The 13,616-nt window shown below is 39.6% G+C and overlaps 1 protein-coding gene across 5 annotated transcripts in view; it reads right to left on the bottom strand.

Moving 5' to 3' along the window:
• KLF12 (Kruppel like factor 12) overlaps positions 1 to 13,616 on the bottom strand; it is a 432,829-nt gene that overhangs the window by 337,355 nt on the left and 81,858 nt on the right. Inside the window, exon 3 of one of the 5 annotated variants that reach the window (XM_029936610.1) lies at positions 2,832 to 2,889. The exons of 3 other annotated variants lie outside the window; for them this stretch is intronic. The gene's annotated coding sequence lies outside the window, so the exon portion shown is untranslated. Of the gene's footprint in view, positions 1 to 2,831; positions 2,890 to 7,046; positions 7,075 to 13,616 lie in introns of those variants that run through there. One more of the 5 variants, XM_029936612.1, reaches the window with a different exon arrangement.

The raw sequence follows: 13,616 nt of genomic DNA, 5'->3' as shown, positions 1-13,616 counted from the left end.
TTTAATATGATATATGTTTAATGCTCCATTGTTTTTATTCTTTAAAACTCAATTTTCTGTATCAACCCTAAATAATGCCTCAGAAAACATCATTTACTAATGTCCTAGCATGCAATGCCCTGGGTTACTAAAAATGCCTAAGTGTATATGCTAATCATTCCAGTATTTTTCTTATCTCTTCTTCATTATGTAAAATTCGACACACACCACACAAAATAAAACTAGCACTCCCGGTCCTTCTAAAAAATTGCTATTTTTGTATGGTGCACTCAAAAAGTTCTGCCCTCTTTTTCTGACTGGAAAAGTACAATATGCATATTCTAAAACCCTCAAAGAATGCCCAGAATGTAAGTCAGAAAATTAACATCTCTTGAAACAGTAGTAGCAGACAGTAAGCAGAGTTACCACATTTGGTGTGTGCCCTTTCTTAGATGTGCGTACATGGAAAAAGTACACACTCCAGAAACCACTCACTAAGTCCTGGCTCCCCTCTTCCTACTGGTGTGGCCTGGAATACTTAGCCTCCTGATGCTTCTGTGTACTCATCTGTACAGTGGGGCCAATAATACTTATTCACAGCAATGTTGTGAGTGTTAAATGAGATAATCCATGGAAAGCACTTGCCAAAGAATCCAACATACAGCAGATTTTCAGTGTTGTTACACAGTTGATTGACCCTTGAGAAATATGGGTCTGGGTTCAACTTACACATGCAGAGATTGTTTTTTTCAATAAATATAATACAGTACCACACATGTATTTTCTCTTATAATTTTCTTAATATTTTCTCTTCTCTAGCTTACTGTAGTGTAAGAATACAGTATAGAATACATATAATATATAAAGTGTGTGTTAATCGATCGCTTATATTATGAGTAAGGTTTCCAGTCAATCAATAGTAGGCTATTAGCAGTTATGTTTTGGGAGAGTCAAAAGTTCTATGTGGATTTTCAAGTGCACAGGGAATCGCTGCCCCTAACCCTATGTTATTCAAGAGTCAAGTTATATCCGACATTAATGTTGTTTTGTAATCTGCTTCCTTAATATGAAAATACATCACAAACTTGTCCATCAATAAAGTCAGTAAACTGATTTTTTTAAAGTTTTTTTTTAAAAAGTAAAGTCTACACCCAACCTGGGACTTGAACTTGCAACCCCATGATCAAGAGACACAGGCTTTACCAACTGAGCCAGCAAGGAGCCCCAAGATTTTGTTTTTGACAGGAGACTAGTGTTCCTTCTATCAACGTACCATACATATTTAGCTACCTATTGGATATTTTGCTTGCTTCACAATTTTTATTGACAATAATACTCTGTGGATATAACTGTAGCCAATTCCTTGCACATATTCATAATTATAGTTTAGGAATAAATTCCTAAAAATAAAACATCTGGTCCAAAGGTTAGTCACATTTTAAATATTTACATTTACTTTCACAGCAAAGTAGCAGTTTACAACATGCTTCAAAAGTGCACATACACATATATTTACCATAGCCTCCCCAGTATCTGGAAAGGCCATCTTTTAAATTTACGCATTCGAACAGCAGGAAAAAAATGGTTCTAATTTGTACTTCTTGAACTACCGGTCAGATTAAACAGCAAGGCACTGGTTTACTGGCCATTTATAGGTCTTCTTTTGTGAAATCCCCATTTAGATCTTTTCCCATCTTTATACTGGGGCAGGTGCCTTATTGTCCTTAAGAGGTTTCTTCCTTAAAAATCTGAAATTTTGGGGGCGCCTGGGTGGCTCAGTCGGTTAAGCATATGACTTTGGCTAAAGTTGTGATCTCAGGGTTTGTGAGTTCAAACCCCACATAGGGCTCTGTCCTGACAGCTCAGAGCCTGGAACCTGTTTCAGATTCTGTGTCTCCTTCTCTCTCTGACCCCCACGCATGCGCGCTCACGCTCTTTCTCTCTCAAAAAGAAATAAATATTTAAAAAGTTGTCTTAAAAAAAAAAACCATGAAATTTTCAGGGTGCCTGGCTGGCTGAGTCTGTTAAATATCCAACTCTTGATCTTAACTCAGGTCATGATCTCATGATCTCATGATTCCTGAGTTCGAGCCCCACCTCAGGCTACGCACTGTCAATGCAGAGCCTGCTTGGGATTTTCTCCCTCTCTCTGTCTCTTCCCTTCTCATACACCTGCCCTCTCTCTTTCTCTCTATCTCAAAATAAATAAGTAAACTTAAAAAAATAACAAAAATTATATATGTAATTTCCATTGTCACATATATTACAAATAGTTTTTTTACCCCCAGTTTATAGCTTGCCATTTAAATTTATCAAATATTTATTATACAAATGGGCTTAATTTTTTAGTCAAACATATCTATCTATAATTTATGATTTATGGTTTCATGTCACTTTTTAGAAATTTCTTCTCCATACAAGATTTATAAAGGTGTTCACCTAAATCTTACTTTATATGAGGCAAAGTGTTTAGGGAGATGTATTTGAAATCTTAGAGTATTATTTCTGAAAATATCTCAGGTTGGACAAAGCACAACGCTGAGCCGAACCGCTGTATTCAGGATGACACAGAAGCGGCTTTATCTAAGCTTCCAGAGGAGAATATGATAAAAAGGCACAACATATATGCTGGCTTCATATTTTTAGCAATTAATTTTTATCCCAATCCATCTCCCTCTGTTCTGTTTTCCAGGCCTGTTTATCCCACAGCTTACTTTACATCTGTACTCAAATTACTTCCTCAGGGAAAACAGCCTCACAAGGTGCCTCTCACCAAGCGCTCAGAATTTCCCCCTTTATTCTGTAGCAGATCTCAGTTGGAAATGATACATTTATTTTGTTAATTTGATTACCTGACCCACAGCAGAGATGACCATTTTTGATCCTTGTTGCGGGGCACGTAAAGAGGTGCTGAAGGGAGGAAAGGAAATTCCCATTATCGCTTTTTGTCTTGTTTGTGCACATGCGTTTGTTTTCCTAACAGAAACGGAAAGTCAGATTGAAACCAAAGCTGGCACACAGTCCTGCTTTGGAAGTCACCTCTTTTCGTCACACAGTTTCAGAAAAGCCGAAGAGGCTCGTCATTCTAAAAATTCACTCCACAAAGGCTGAAAAGGGAATCTATGTTTCTTCCTAGAATGATCTGAATTGTGTTATTATTTTTTTAATGTTTATTTTTGAGAAAGAGAACAGAATGAGAGCAGGGGAGAGTCAGAGAGAGAGGGAGACACAGTATCCGAAGCAGGCTCCAGGCTCTGAGCTGTCAGCACAGAGTCCGATGCTGGGCTCCACCTCACGGATTATGAGATCATGACCTAAACCAAAGTCAGACACTCAGTGGACTGAGCCACCCAGATGCCCCTGAACTCTGTTATTTCTGTATGGTTTCATCCTCTTAAAAACAGGTGAGTATCAGCATCCTTTCGGATGCTCTGTAGCCTCAAATTATATACAAAAGAAATAAACACTTGATGTCTAAAACTGGCAATCAAAGAGTAGTAACAACACAAATCTGTACAGGGCTTGCAATTTATAATCAAACATTATTTTACTGAATATTCACAAGTTACTGTGAGACAGAGACTCCATAGTCAGGGAAGGAACTCAACCGGAACTAACAAATCTACTAAATGGAAGAACTTGAACCCAGACTAGCTGCCACTCATCCAGGTGGGCACAGCCCCACCCCACCTCCTGCGTCCCTGAACGCTCCCTTCTTCAATGCCTAGCATTCATCACCTCCTTAGGAACCATCTCGAAATGCGTGTTCTCTGAATCTTCACAGACTGCGCTCAGACCATGTTGCCGATGTATTCTGTCAGTACTTAAACACTCCATGGTCTATTATTTTGCACTAGGAGCAAATCTCTTTTTCTCCCACTTATAGATAAATCCTTTGAAGAGACTGTCAGTTCTTTAAAGATAAAAGCTTCTTTAACTTCCCACGGTGCCCAAGGTAAGAGTTAAAAAAACTGATTTTAATAAGCTGGAACACGAGGTTATGTTCCAAAAAATGAAAACAAGCTATTTTTAAAGGCCTTGCCAGACACTGCCCCAGACTCGGTGTCCCCACACCCACCTGCAGGCTCACCAGCACACACATAGACACAGGAACACGCCCAACAGGGACTCAGTGTTCCTGAGGTAGGCTGAGGGTTTTTAAACCTAAGGAGGTGGCAATATTTTTCCTATCCCAAGACCAGGGGAGTGGCGCCTGAAGGCCTTTCTTTACAAAACAGGTTTTTCATGTTCTGCCTCAGCAGGAGCTCCAGGGTGGGGCAGGCGTCACTAAGAAGGAAGAAAAGTGCTAAGCAGAGACAGCTGGGAAAGACCCTTTCCTTCCCAAAGCTGAAATCCCCAGAAACTTCCATTAGGGGATCTTCCAGCACAATGAAATGTGGAAGAGTGAGGAGGCGAGGGAAGAGGGAGAGAGTGCCTTCTCTCTCGAGACAAGTCTGTATCCCGAATTTCAATTTTGCCATGATGTCTATTTTTATCTTTGTGACACAAGAGTAAAAGATGTTTATTTTCAAACCTCCAAACTACTTCCTAAAAGGAAAACTTCCACAAGCATGTTTTTCTCCTTCTACATCAAAAGTGTCCTCAATACTTATATACACATGTGCAGTTAGATGTGCCACTGAAGGTGCAATATTCATCTGAAAGGATGAATTTCCTCTCAACACATACAGTCACATGTAGACACCCTAGGCCGAGTGCATGCATTCACCTTGATACCCTCAATGACACACAAGACATCCAGCTGCCACAGTTAAAACCCACTGGACACACCAATTCACTGCACAAGAGAATACATCAACTTGTGCTCTTAAGATCATTTCCTAAGACGCGCTGGTCAATACTTAACTCATTAATGCTGTGGATATCCATTTTTAACATTCTATTTACATTTTGCAGCCTTGTGCATTTTCTGGGTAATGAATAGAGCATGTGGTCTCTAAGTCCCAGCTAAGGAGAATAAACTTCCGTTACAATACTGTTGACAATTCATAACTTTGGAGAAACCAACTTTAAGATAATGTTTCTTTAAAACCGAAAATGTGTAAACTAGTCATGGGTGAGGGATGGCCTGTGGACTGAACAGTCACAAATGCTATCACTGTTGTTCTCTTTTCCCGAACAGAAACCGAATTCTTTTATAGGCCACATTTAAGGCATGAGCAAATATAAGGCACAAAGTCAGGACTAGGGTGGCACAAGGAAGCCTTCCAGAGATGGAAGCATTCTGTGTCTTGACTGTGGTGATGGTTACATGAATACCAGTGACAGAACGGCACACGACTATACACATACGGGCACACAGATAAGTGCATGTAAAACTACCAGAATCTAAATATGCTCTGCAGGCTGTAGCAATATCTTGGCTCTGATACTGCAATACAGTTACACAAGGTGTGAGCACTGGGGGAAACTGGGGGAAAAGACACAAGATCACCTTGTATTTAGGGGTGCACTGGGGGAGAATCCCTATGAATATATAATTACTTAAAAATAAAAATTTTTGAAAAGAAAACCTGTCCGCTGCAAACACTGCTTGCTATCCATATACCCATCCATCTGTCCATCCATCCACACATACATTCATGCATACATATAGTCAGACATGTATTCATTCAACTAACATTTATGTTCCCTCACACTTCCAATATTATATCTGAAAAATGCGACATAAGAAAACATAATTCTGGGGGCACCTTGGTGGCTCAGTCGGTTAAGCGTCTGACTTCGGCTCAGGTCACGATCTCACAGTTTGTGAGTTCAAGCCCTGCGTCAGGCTCTGTGCTGACTGCTAGCTCAGAGCCTGGAGCCTGTCTTCGGATTCTGTGTCTCCCTCTCTCTCTGATCCTCCCCTGCTCATGCTGTCTCTCTCTCTCAAAAATTAATTTAAAAAAATTTAAAAAATTAAAAAAAAAAATTCTGTAAAAAAATTGAAAATAAAGAAATAATGCTATTATTAGGCTTTGACTTTGCTAAAGATTGATTAAAAATATTACTTTTGGAAATAGGCAAAAATGAAAAATTAAAGGACCAACGTTAGGTTTCAAGAACAAAATACAAGGAAGATAAAAAGGAAAATTGTACATATATCTTTAGAGTCAGCTTGGATGATCACTGAACTTAAGGAAGGAGGCAAGGATGGAAATACGACTACATGAAACTGTCAGTTTACACACAGCACCACCCTGTAATGCACCACTGTCCAGAAATGCAATATAAAACTGTGCCTTACCACTATTGGTGAATGGAGCATGTACTATGGCTTGTTCACAAACCAAACTCATTAATGTCAGGACCTGAGTGTGGTGCTAAACAGACACTGTGGTTGAAAGAATTCAACGACAGGTATCACATATTAAAATAAATAAATGGTAAACCAGACATATAGGTACCTTCATTCAAACTTTGCCTTAAAAACGACTATTAAAATGGAAGTTTAGGGGCGCCTGCGTGGCTCAGTCGGTTAAGCCTCCGACTTCGGCTCAGGTCAGATCTCACGTTTGTGGGTTCGAGCCCCGCATCGGGCTCTGTGCTGACAGCTAGCTCAGAGCCTGGAGCCTGCTTCCGGTTCTGTGTCTCCTTCTCTCTCTGCCCCTCCCCCTCTCATGTTCTGTCCCTCTCTGTATCAAAAATAAATAAAACATTAAAAAAATAAGTTAAAAAAAAGTAGTTGAAGGAAGCAGCTGGCTGGCTTAGTCGGTACAGCATGTGACTCTTGATCTTGTGGTTGTGAGTTCAACCCCCATGTTGGGTGTAGAGACTACTAAAAAATAAAATCTCAAGGGAGTTAGGTGGCTCAGTTGGTTAAGCGTCTGACTCCTGATTTCGGCTGTGGACATGATCTCACGGTTTGTGGGTTTAAGCTCCCCATCAGGTTCTGTACTGACAGTGCGGAGCCTGCTTGGAATTCTTTCTCCCTCTCTCTGCCCCTCCCCACTCTCAAAAAAAAAAAAAAAACAACAAAAACATAAATAGACATTTAAAAAAAAAGATCTTTAAAAATAAATAAATAAATAAAATGGAAGTTTAGACGTTTTCTGAAAACTTACACTGTCACAGACTATGAAAACAACTTCTCATCACTTCACTTATATATATTCTTTGCGTCTACCACGTACGAGGCCTGGTGCCAAGTGCTAAAACTTCAACAGGCCATCCACAGTCGACAGGCTCCAGGCCATCACAGAGAACACCTACGAGGAGAAGGGAAGGGTAAGCTTCACGCCGCCCACGTACGGAATCCGGACCTGTGCAGTGTGCACAGCCCACCACTCCTGAAAACAACCGATGCCTGAGTGGACACACTCGACACCTACAATTCTGGACCAGGTCAGGATTCCAGAGACCTCGGGAGCCTCCATCAAGCCAAGAGCAGTTTCAGGAATAAAATCGATTTCCAGTCGACTCAAGGCTACTATCAGTATGCTTAAAACTTCTCTCCCTTATTTTCAAACCACATACAATTAAGACACTCTCCGAGTACCTCATTTAGATACACCGCCAGCGCTACATAACAAAGCTATGGTTATCAATAAGCCTTTTCTCCACAATTTCTTTGAGAGCGGTCCCCTCTCCCTAAACACACCATACATATAATATTAAGTCCTACAACCCAGGTTTTCAAAAGCTGAGATTGCCGGAAAATGGTCATGCCAAGTATAACAATCCTTGCCTCAGCAAAGCAGACCAGAACCAAAGCCAGCTCTCTCGATTTCCCTCCACCTTCTCCAAAAAATTTTTTAAAAGCTTGACATCATCCTTGACCCTTCATCCTCCACCCAAACCTCTCCCATTTTACTAGACGTTCTCAGTATGACTCAAATCGAGCCCTTCTTCTCTATTTGCACTGCCACCATGTCCAGAATGGCATTAAATAAAATCTGCAATACAAGACGAACTGCATCTTGGGGCGCCGATGTGGCTCAGTCGGCTAAGTGTCCAACTTCAGCTTGTGTCATGATCTCACAGTTCGTGGGTTCAAGCCCTGCATCAGGCTCTTTCGTGACAACTCAGAGCCTGGAACCTGCTTCAGATTCAGTGTCTCCTTCTTTCTCTGTTCCTCTCTGCCTGTGTTCTGTCTGTCTCTCTCTCTCAAAAATAAACATTAAAATTTTAAATGCAAACTGCATCTCGAACATGTACACAACTTTCCCAACAACCAGACTCACACCACTCCTGCACACCTCTCCTGCTTACAGCACCTTTGCTCACACTGTGCCTCCCACCTCAGCTATCTAAAAGAAATCCCATCTTTACAACTGAGCTAGCTCTAAAGCAACCTCCTCAAAGAAACCTCACTCTACCATCTCTGAAGCCCCACAGTATGATTCATACGATTCATAAGGCCTGCAGTGCTGTTCCCTCGCCGAACCATTTATTATGAAAGTATTTATGGAAGGGTAAGACTGGCCTTGACACACCCAGGTCAAGGATGTTTCTTAACTGCCCTTTTGTGAGTACTGTGCCTCCGATGGGGCAATGTACACAGGAGGTAATAAATAAACCTGTATCAAATGGAACTGACCTTGAATATTTACGTTAGAATACAGACTTATTCCTGAGGCGCCTGGGTGGCTCAGTCAGTTAAGTGTCCAGCTTTGGCTCAGGTCATGATCTCGTGGTCCAAGGGGTTCGAGCCCTGCATCGGCTCTGTGCTGACAGCTCAGAGCCTGGAGCCTGCTTTGGGTTCTGTGTCTCCCTCCTTCTCCGTCCCTCCCCCACTTACACTCTCTCCTCAAAAAGAAATGCACATTAAAAAAAAAAAAGATACTGACTTATTTTCAAATGCATGCAGTATGTAAACGGGGCTAACATTTTGATGAATAGGACAGGAACTTCAGTAGTTCAGCTGATTATGGCAACTGTGATTTCCTAACATTCATTATCAGAATCACCAATATCCAAGTCTCAACTTCATGAAAAAGGATCCAAATTCAAAGATAATGGCAATGAACTCCCCAGATGGCTGACTTACATACATATATACATCCGCCTTTCGAAAGTGAGGTAGGAAGACCCCAGGGCAAGAAAGTGATGCTTTTCAGCCTCGAGTCAGAGGCCTCAGTCCGATCTTGCCTCCACACTAGGTACTGTATGAATATGTGCAAGTTATATTAATTTTCTGCACTGTAATTCCATCATATGCAGAAAAAAGATTGTAACATTGTATCTTCCTCATGCTAAGTTAGTGGGATGTAAGTGTCTGCTGTCATTATTTTCTGTAACATGATGGTTTATTCATAACTTACTTAAATATTTAGAAAGAGGTTATCTACTAGCTAATTCTTAATAGATAAGCTCTCATGTGCAATTAGCAGCATGAGGTCCCAATCCTGAAAATGGATCTGACCTGGTAGCATCCCTCCCTGCCAGGCAATATTTTATGTTTTTACTGTAACAATGATATCGAAAGGTCAGGGAGTCCCAACAATTGCTCAAAAGAAGCAAACCCAGCACAGGATCTCTGCTTTGATTCAGCTATGCTGAACAATGTTGGAGTTAGGGTTCTACGAATCCTAGTTACCAGCCAGAACCCGAATTGACTAAAAGGCTTAATGGATTGCTGAGTCTTAACATCAATTAAGTAAGACCTGATAAGTATGTCCAAAAGAGTAATAAAATAATTCAGAAGGACCTCATAAATATGTAACATTAAATATTTGCAATGTGTCATTCAATCAAACAGATAAGATCCGTGCTTCACAGAACAGGAACTCATAAAGCATTTAAATGAATATGAGCAAAGTATTAACTGAGGCACAAATTAAACCTGAGACAGCACAGTGATCTCCACCAGCAGGAAGACTTTCTAGTCTTCATCGATATGTCAGAAGACACGGGGAAGTACGAAGAAAAAGAGGAAAATACAAATTAGAAATCCAAGAAAGCTGCAAAGATTGGTCAGGATCTTCCTCAAGATTATCCAAATTAAAAAAAAAAAAAAAGAAAGAAAGAAAAAAAAAGGAAGAAAGGTAAAGAAGATTCCATGCATGATAAGTAACGTCTTATTGACTGAAAAACCTCTCCACAAGGTTAAACTGAGCTTTCCTTCATTAAATATTATTTTTTCACTAAGTCTATAAACTTAGAAGATTGGATGAAATAAGGGTCTAGTGCTGCTCAAGCTTTTCTAATTATCCCACTAATGGCCAGAAGGAAAATAAAATTAAGACCCTCATTTTTTGACAGATTAAACCATTTCAAACATCAAAAATTAATCCACCCAAATGCTTCAAAAGAATAGAATATGTTTAGCGATGGCTAAGTACGGGTGTGGGCAAGGAAGGCAAGGAAAAGATAATCCACAGCAGCTTGATGGAGGGTCATTCTGGGATGACACAGAAGCAATGAAACAGAGACAGGTACAAACATCCTTCCAACTTCCCTATAAAACTTATCACTGGAAATGTAAATTTACCTCTGTGTGTGTGTGTGTGTGTGTGTGCGTGCATGCGCACACGTGTACCTACGTACATACACTCTTGGTTTTCATGACAGTTTCAGTGATTCTTCATATTCTACTAAAATATAGTAAATTCAGACTACACGAGTTTATTGGCTGTCAACCATGACAACCAGCAAAAGCTACCTAGCTACCGCACCTAAAGAGCACTGAGTAATTAATACAAAGAAATATACACTGTATATACTGTACAAAGATATAGTGGGTTTAGATTTTCTCTTAGGAAGAGTTCCTTGAGGAAGATTTGTATTTCTCTATTCAAGGCAATATTTATGTCTTCAATAAAGACTAAAATTGTAAAAACTCGGCAATGGATCTAGTTATAATAAATTTGGCAAGTCCTCACCGTAATTACTTAGGCTGAAAGAGGAGAGTGGGAAAACATTATATCCATTAAACACTCCTTAAGGGTTCTTTGTTTACAGACAACCTTGTAAGGAATTCTGCACCTATTCTTATTCAATAGACAATACTTTTCAGCAGATCATATTTCATTTCTATGCCTTTTTGGCAAAATGGAAAGAAAAAAAAAGATGTGGTCAATAAATGAATAACTTCTCCAGTCAAAACATTAATAAAAAACCTTCCCATACTTTGCCCTTAGATAAATGACTCATCAGAGTGCTCAAGGAAAATAAACCAGCTCACAAAATGATCAGTGAGAGAGAAAAACCTATCAGTCCCCAAACTACAGAGGAATGAAAGGAAAACTATCCAGAAATAAGGTCTCCTATTCTACAGTCTGACCACAAATGCTTCTACCCTCTGCATCTACCAAGCAGTACTATTTGGGCTCTCTAATCCTGTAACCATAAAATAGATAATTAAATGCCTGCTTTACAATATCACACTAGCAAAAAGCACACCTAAACAGCCAGATCTTCATTTTTAAAACCATTCTCTAATAACAGGAACCAGAGCTCCTTGAAGAAATGGCTCATTCAAGGACTGAGACAGGAGATATCCAAGATGACTATGCAGCATCTTGTAGTGCTAGAGTATAGAGAAGTAGAAAAAGAAAGAAAAAAAAAGGAACGAAGGAAGGAAGGAGGGAGGGAGGCAGTTTGTCAAAGGGATGCAAGAGCCAACTAAGAGTTACCAATGACCAAAGCTAGAACAATTGGAACAAAATAAAGTAGTATTAGATTCTAACCTAAAGTATAAAGTAAATATATACAAGTCTTATACTTACATTAAGTAAGTAAAGACAGACAAACAGATAAATAAGAGACAAATCCCATGAGCTGTAATTTTTGTGTATACGGCATCCTCAAGGAGCTAGAGCAGAATTCCCCACTCCTTAAGTGTATGGAGCACATAGTGACTCCTTGAGTGTAGGAAACAGTAAGGAAAGAAGGAAAGAGAATAATTTTACAGTGGAAAAACCTGACAGATCCTATCCCGGGCAGGTAATCAAGGGCAGCCTTGCCAGTGATGTCGTTTTGACAGTTGGTACTACTGATCTGAAGTAATGACAGTGGCACTTTATCTCTGTGATCCTCCTCTCAAAGACAAAACCTGCAGCCCCGCCTAATCCTGTAGCCCTGGACTAATCATGAGAAGGACATCAAAGACCACTTGGAGACATTCTACAAAATATTTGGCCAGAACTTCTCAAACCATCAAGGTTATCAAACACACAGAGAGTCGGACAAACTGCCACAGCCAAGAAACAGAACAACAATATGTAGCATGCAATGCTCAATAGAATCCTGGACCAGAAAAGGGCCAGTGGGTAAAAAAACCTAAGAGATATGAATCAAGTATGGACTTTGGGCTAATAAAAATGTATCAACATTGGTTCACTAACTGTAACAAATATACCACACTCATATGTAACACTATACCATACTAACCTAAAATGCTAATAGTAGGAAGAACTGGGTATAGGAAAAGTAAAAATTCTTTCTTCACAATTCTTTCTTTTATGTAAGTCTAAAACTTAAAAAAACAAAGTTTATTTTTTAAAATGCCTACCTTACCTTCTAAACAAGGCTAAATTTTTTTAAGTTTAAAAACATTTACAGTTATACAAGATGATGAGTCCTAGAGATACGCTGTACAACACCATCGTATACAGGCAGTGACACAATTAAACGTGTTGAAAGGGTAGGTCTCATTTTAACTATTCTTACAACAAAGGGGGTATAAAACCAGAGGGACACAAACTCGGGGAGATGATGCATACGTTTATTACAATGATTAAGGTGATCGTATCATGGGTAGATGCATATATTCAAACTCATCAAATGATTACATACACTTTTTAATATCTCAAAAAAGGTATAAAAGAAGTTTATGAAAGCATTTTGTTCACAGGCTACTAATATCCCTTTTTAAAAATGTATTTAAAAAACAAATATACTTCCCCATTTGTTTTGCAAAAGAAACAACATATTCCATTTTATCTTGAAGGGCTATTAGAGATTCGTTTCACACCTGAAAAAAGAAAAGTAGGGTCCAGTGCGATTCAAAGAGGATCACAGGAGCAAAAGATGTTAAGACATTAAGAAATTACAAATTGGAAATGAATCCTGTCATGACATTCACTTCTCGCCTACAGCTGAGACCGTCTGCGGTCGTGGTTTACTATGACAGCTAGCCCTGCAGCCACTGCATCTACAGGCCACACAACAGAAATAAAGGACGGACAAAGTGGTGGAGCAAAGGGAGTGCACTATGTGACTTTAGAGGTATGCTTGCAGAATGCTTTCATCCACTCACACCTCACTGGCTGGAGCTCACTTGGCCATGTATAAAGGGTAGAAAAGGTCATCTTTACTTTGGGCAGCCCAACACACAAATAAAAATTCCTATTAGAAGGAGGAAAGAACTCTGTCACAGCTGGGGTTCTATAACTTCCGAGACAATTCACATTAACTCCTATGGCTATAGAGTAGGTATTCTTCCAAGGACTGTATTTTTTAAAAAGGAAGCGGGGGCGGGGGGGAAAGGGAGCAAGAGAAATATTAAGGCATCAAATCATTGTAGTGCTTATGTTCTGGAAATCCCACACAACAAAGACACACATTTAGAGTTTAGCAATATAAATATCTGATTTCACATTTGAGAAAATTAAAATTTGAGGAGTAGAGTTTTATCATGTGGCCCCAAGTTGTCACAAATTCAGTAAGGATTAAAATCTAGACTCTATTGA

This window comes from Suricata suricatta, chromosome 4, assembly GCF_006229205.1.
Source record: "Suricata suricatta isolate VVHF042 chromosome 4, meerkat_22Aug2017_6uvM2_HiC, whole genome shotgun sequence".
Lineage (NCBI taxonomy): Eukaryota > Metazoa > Chordata > Mammalia > Carnivora > Herpestidae > Suricata > Suricata suricatta.
Note: the sequence above shows the minus strand (reverse complement) of the source record. Positions and strands in the feature narration are given on the sequence as shown.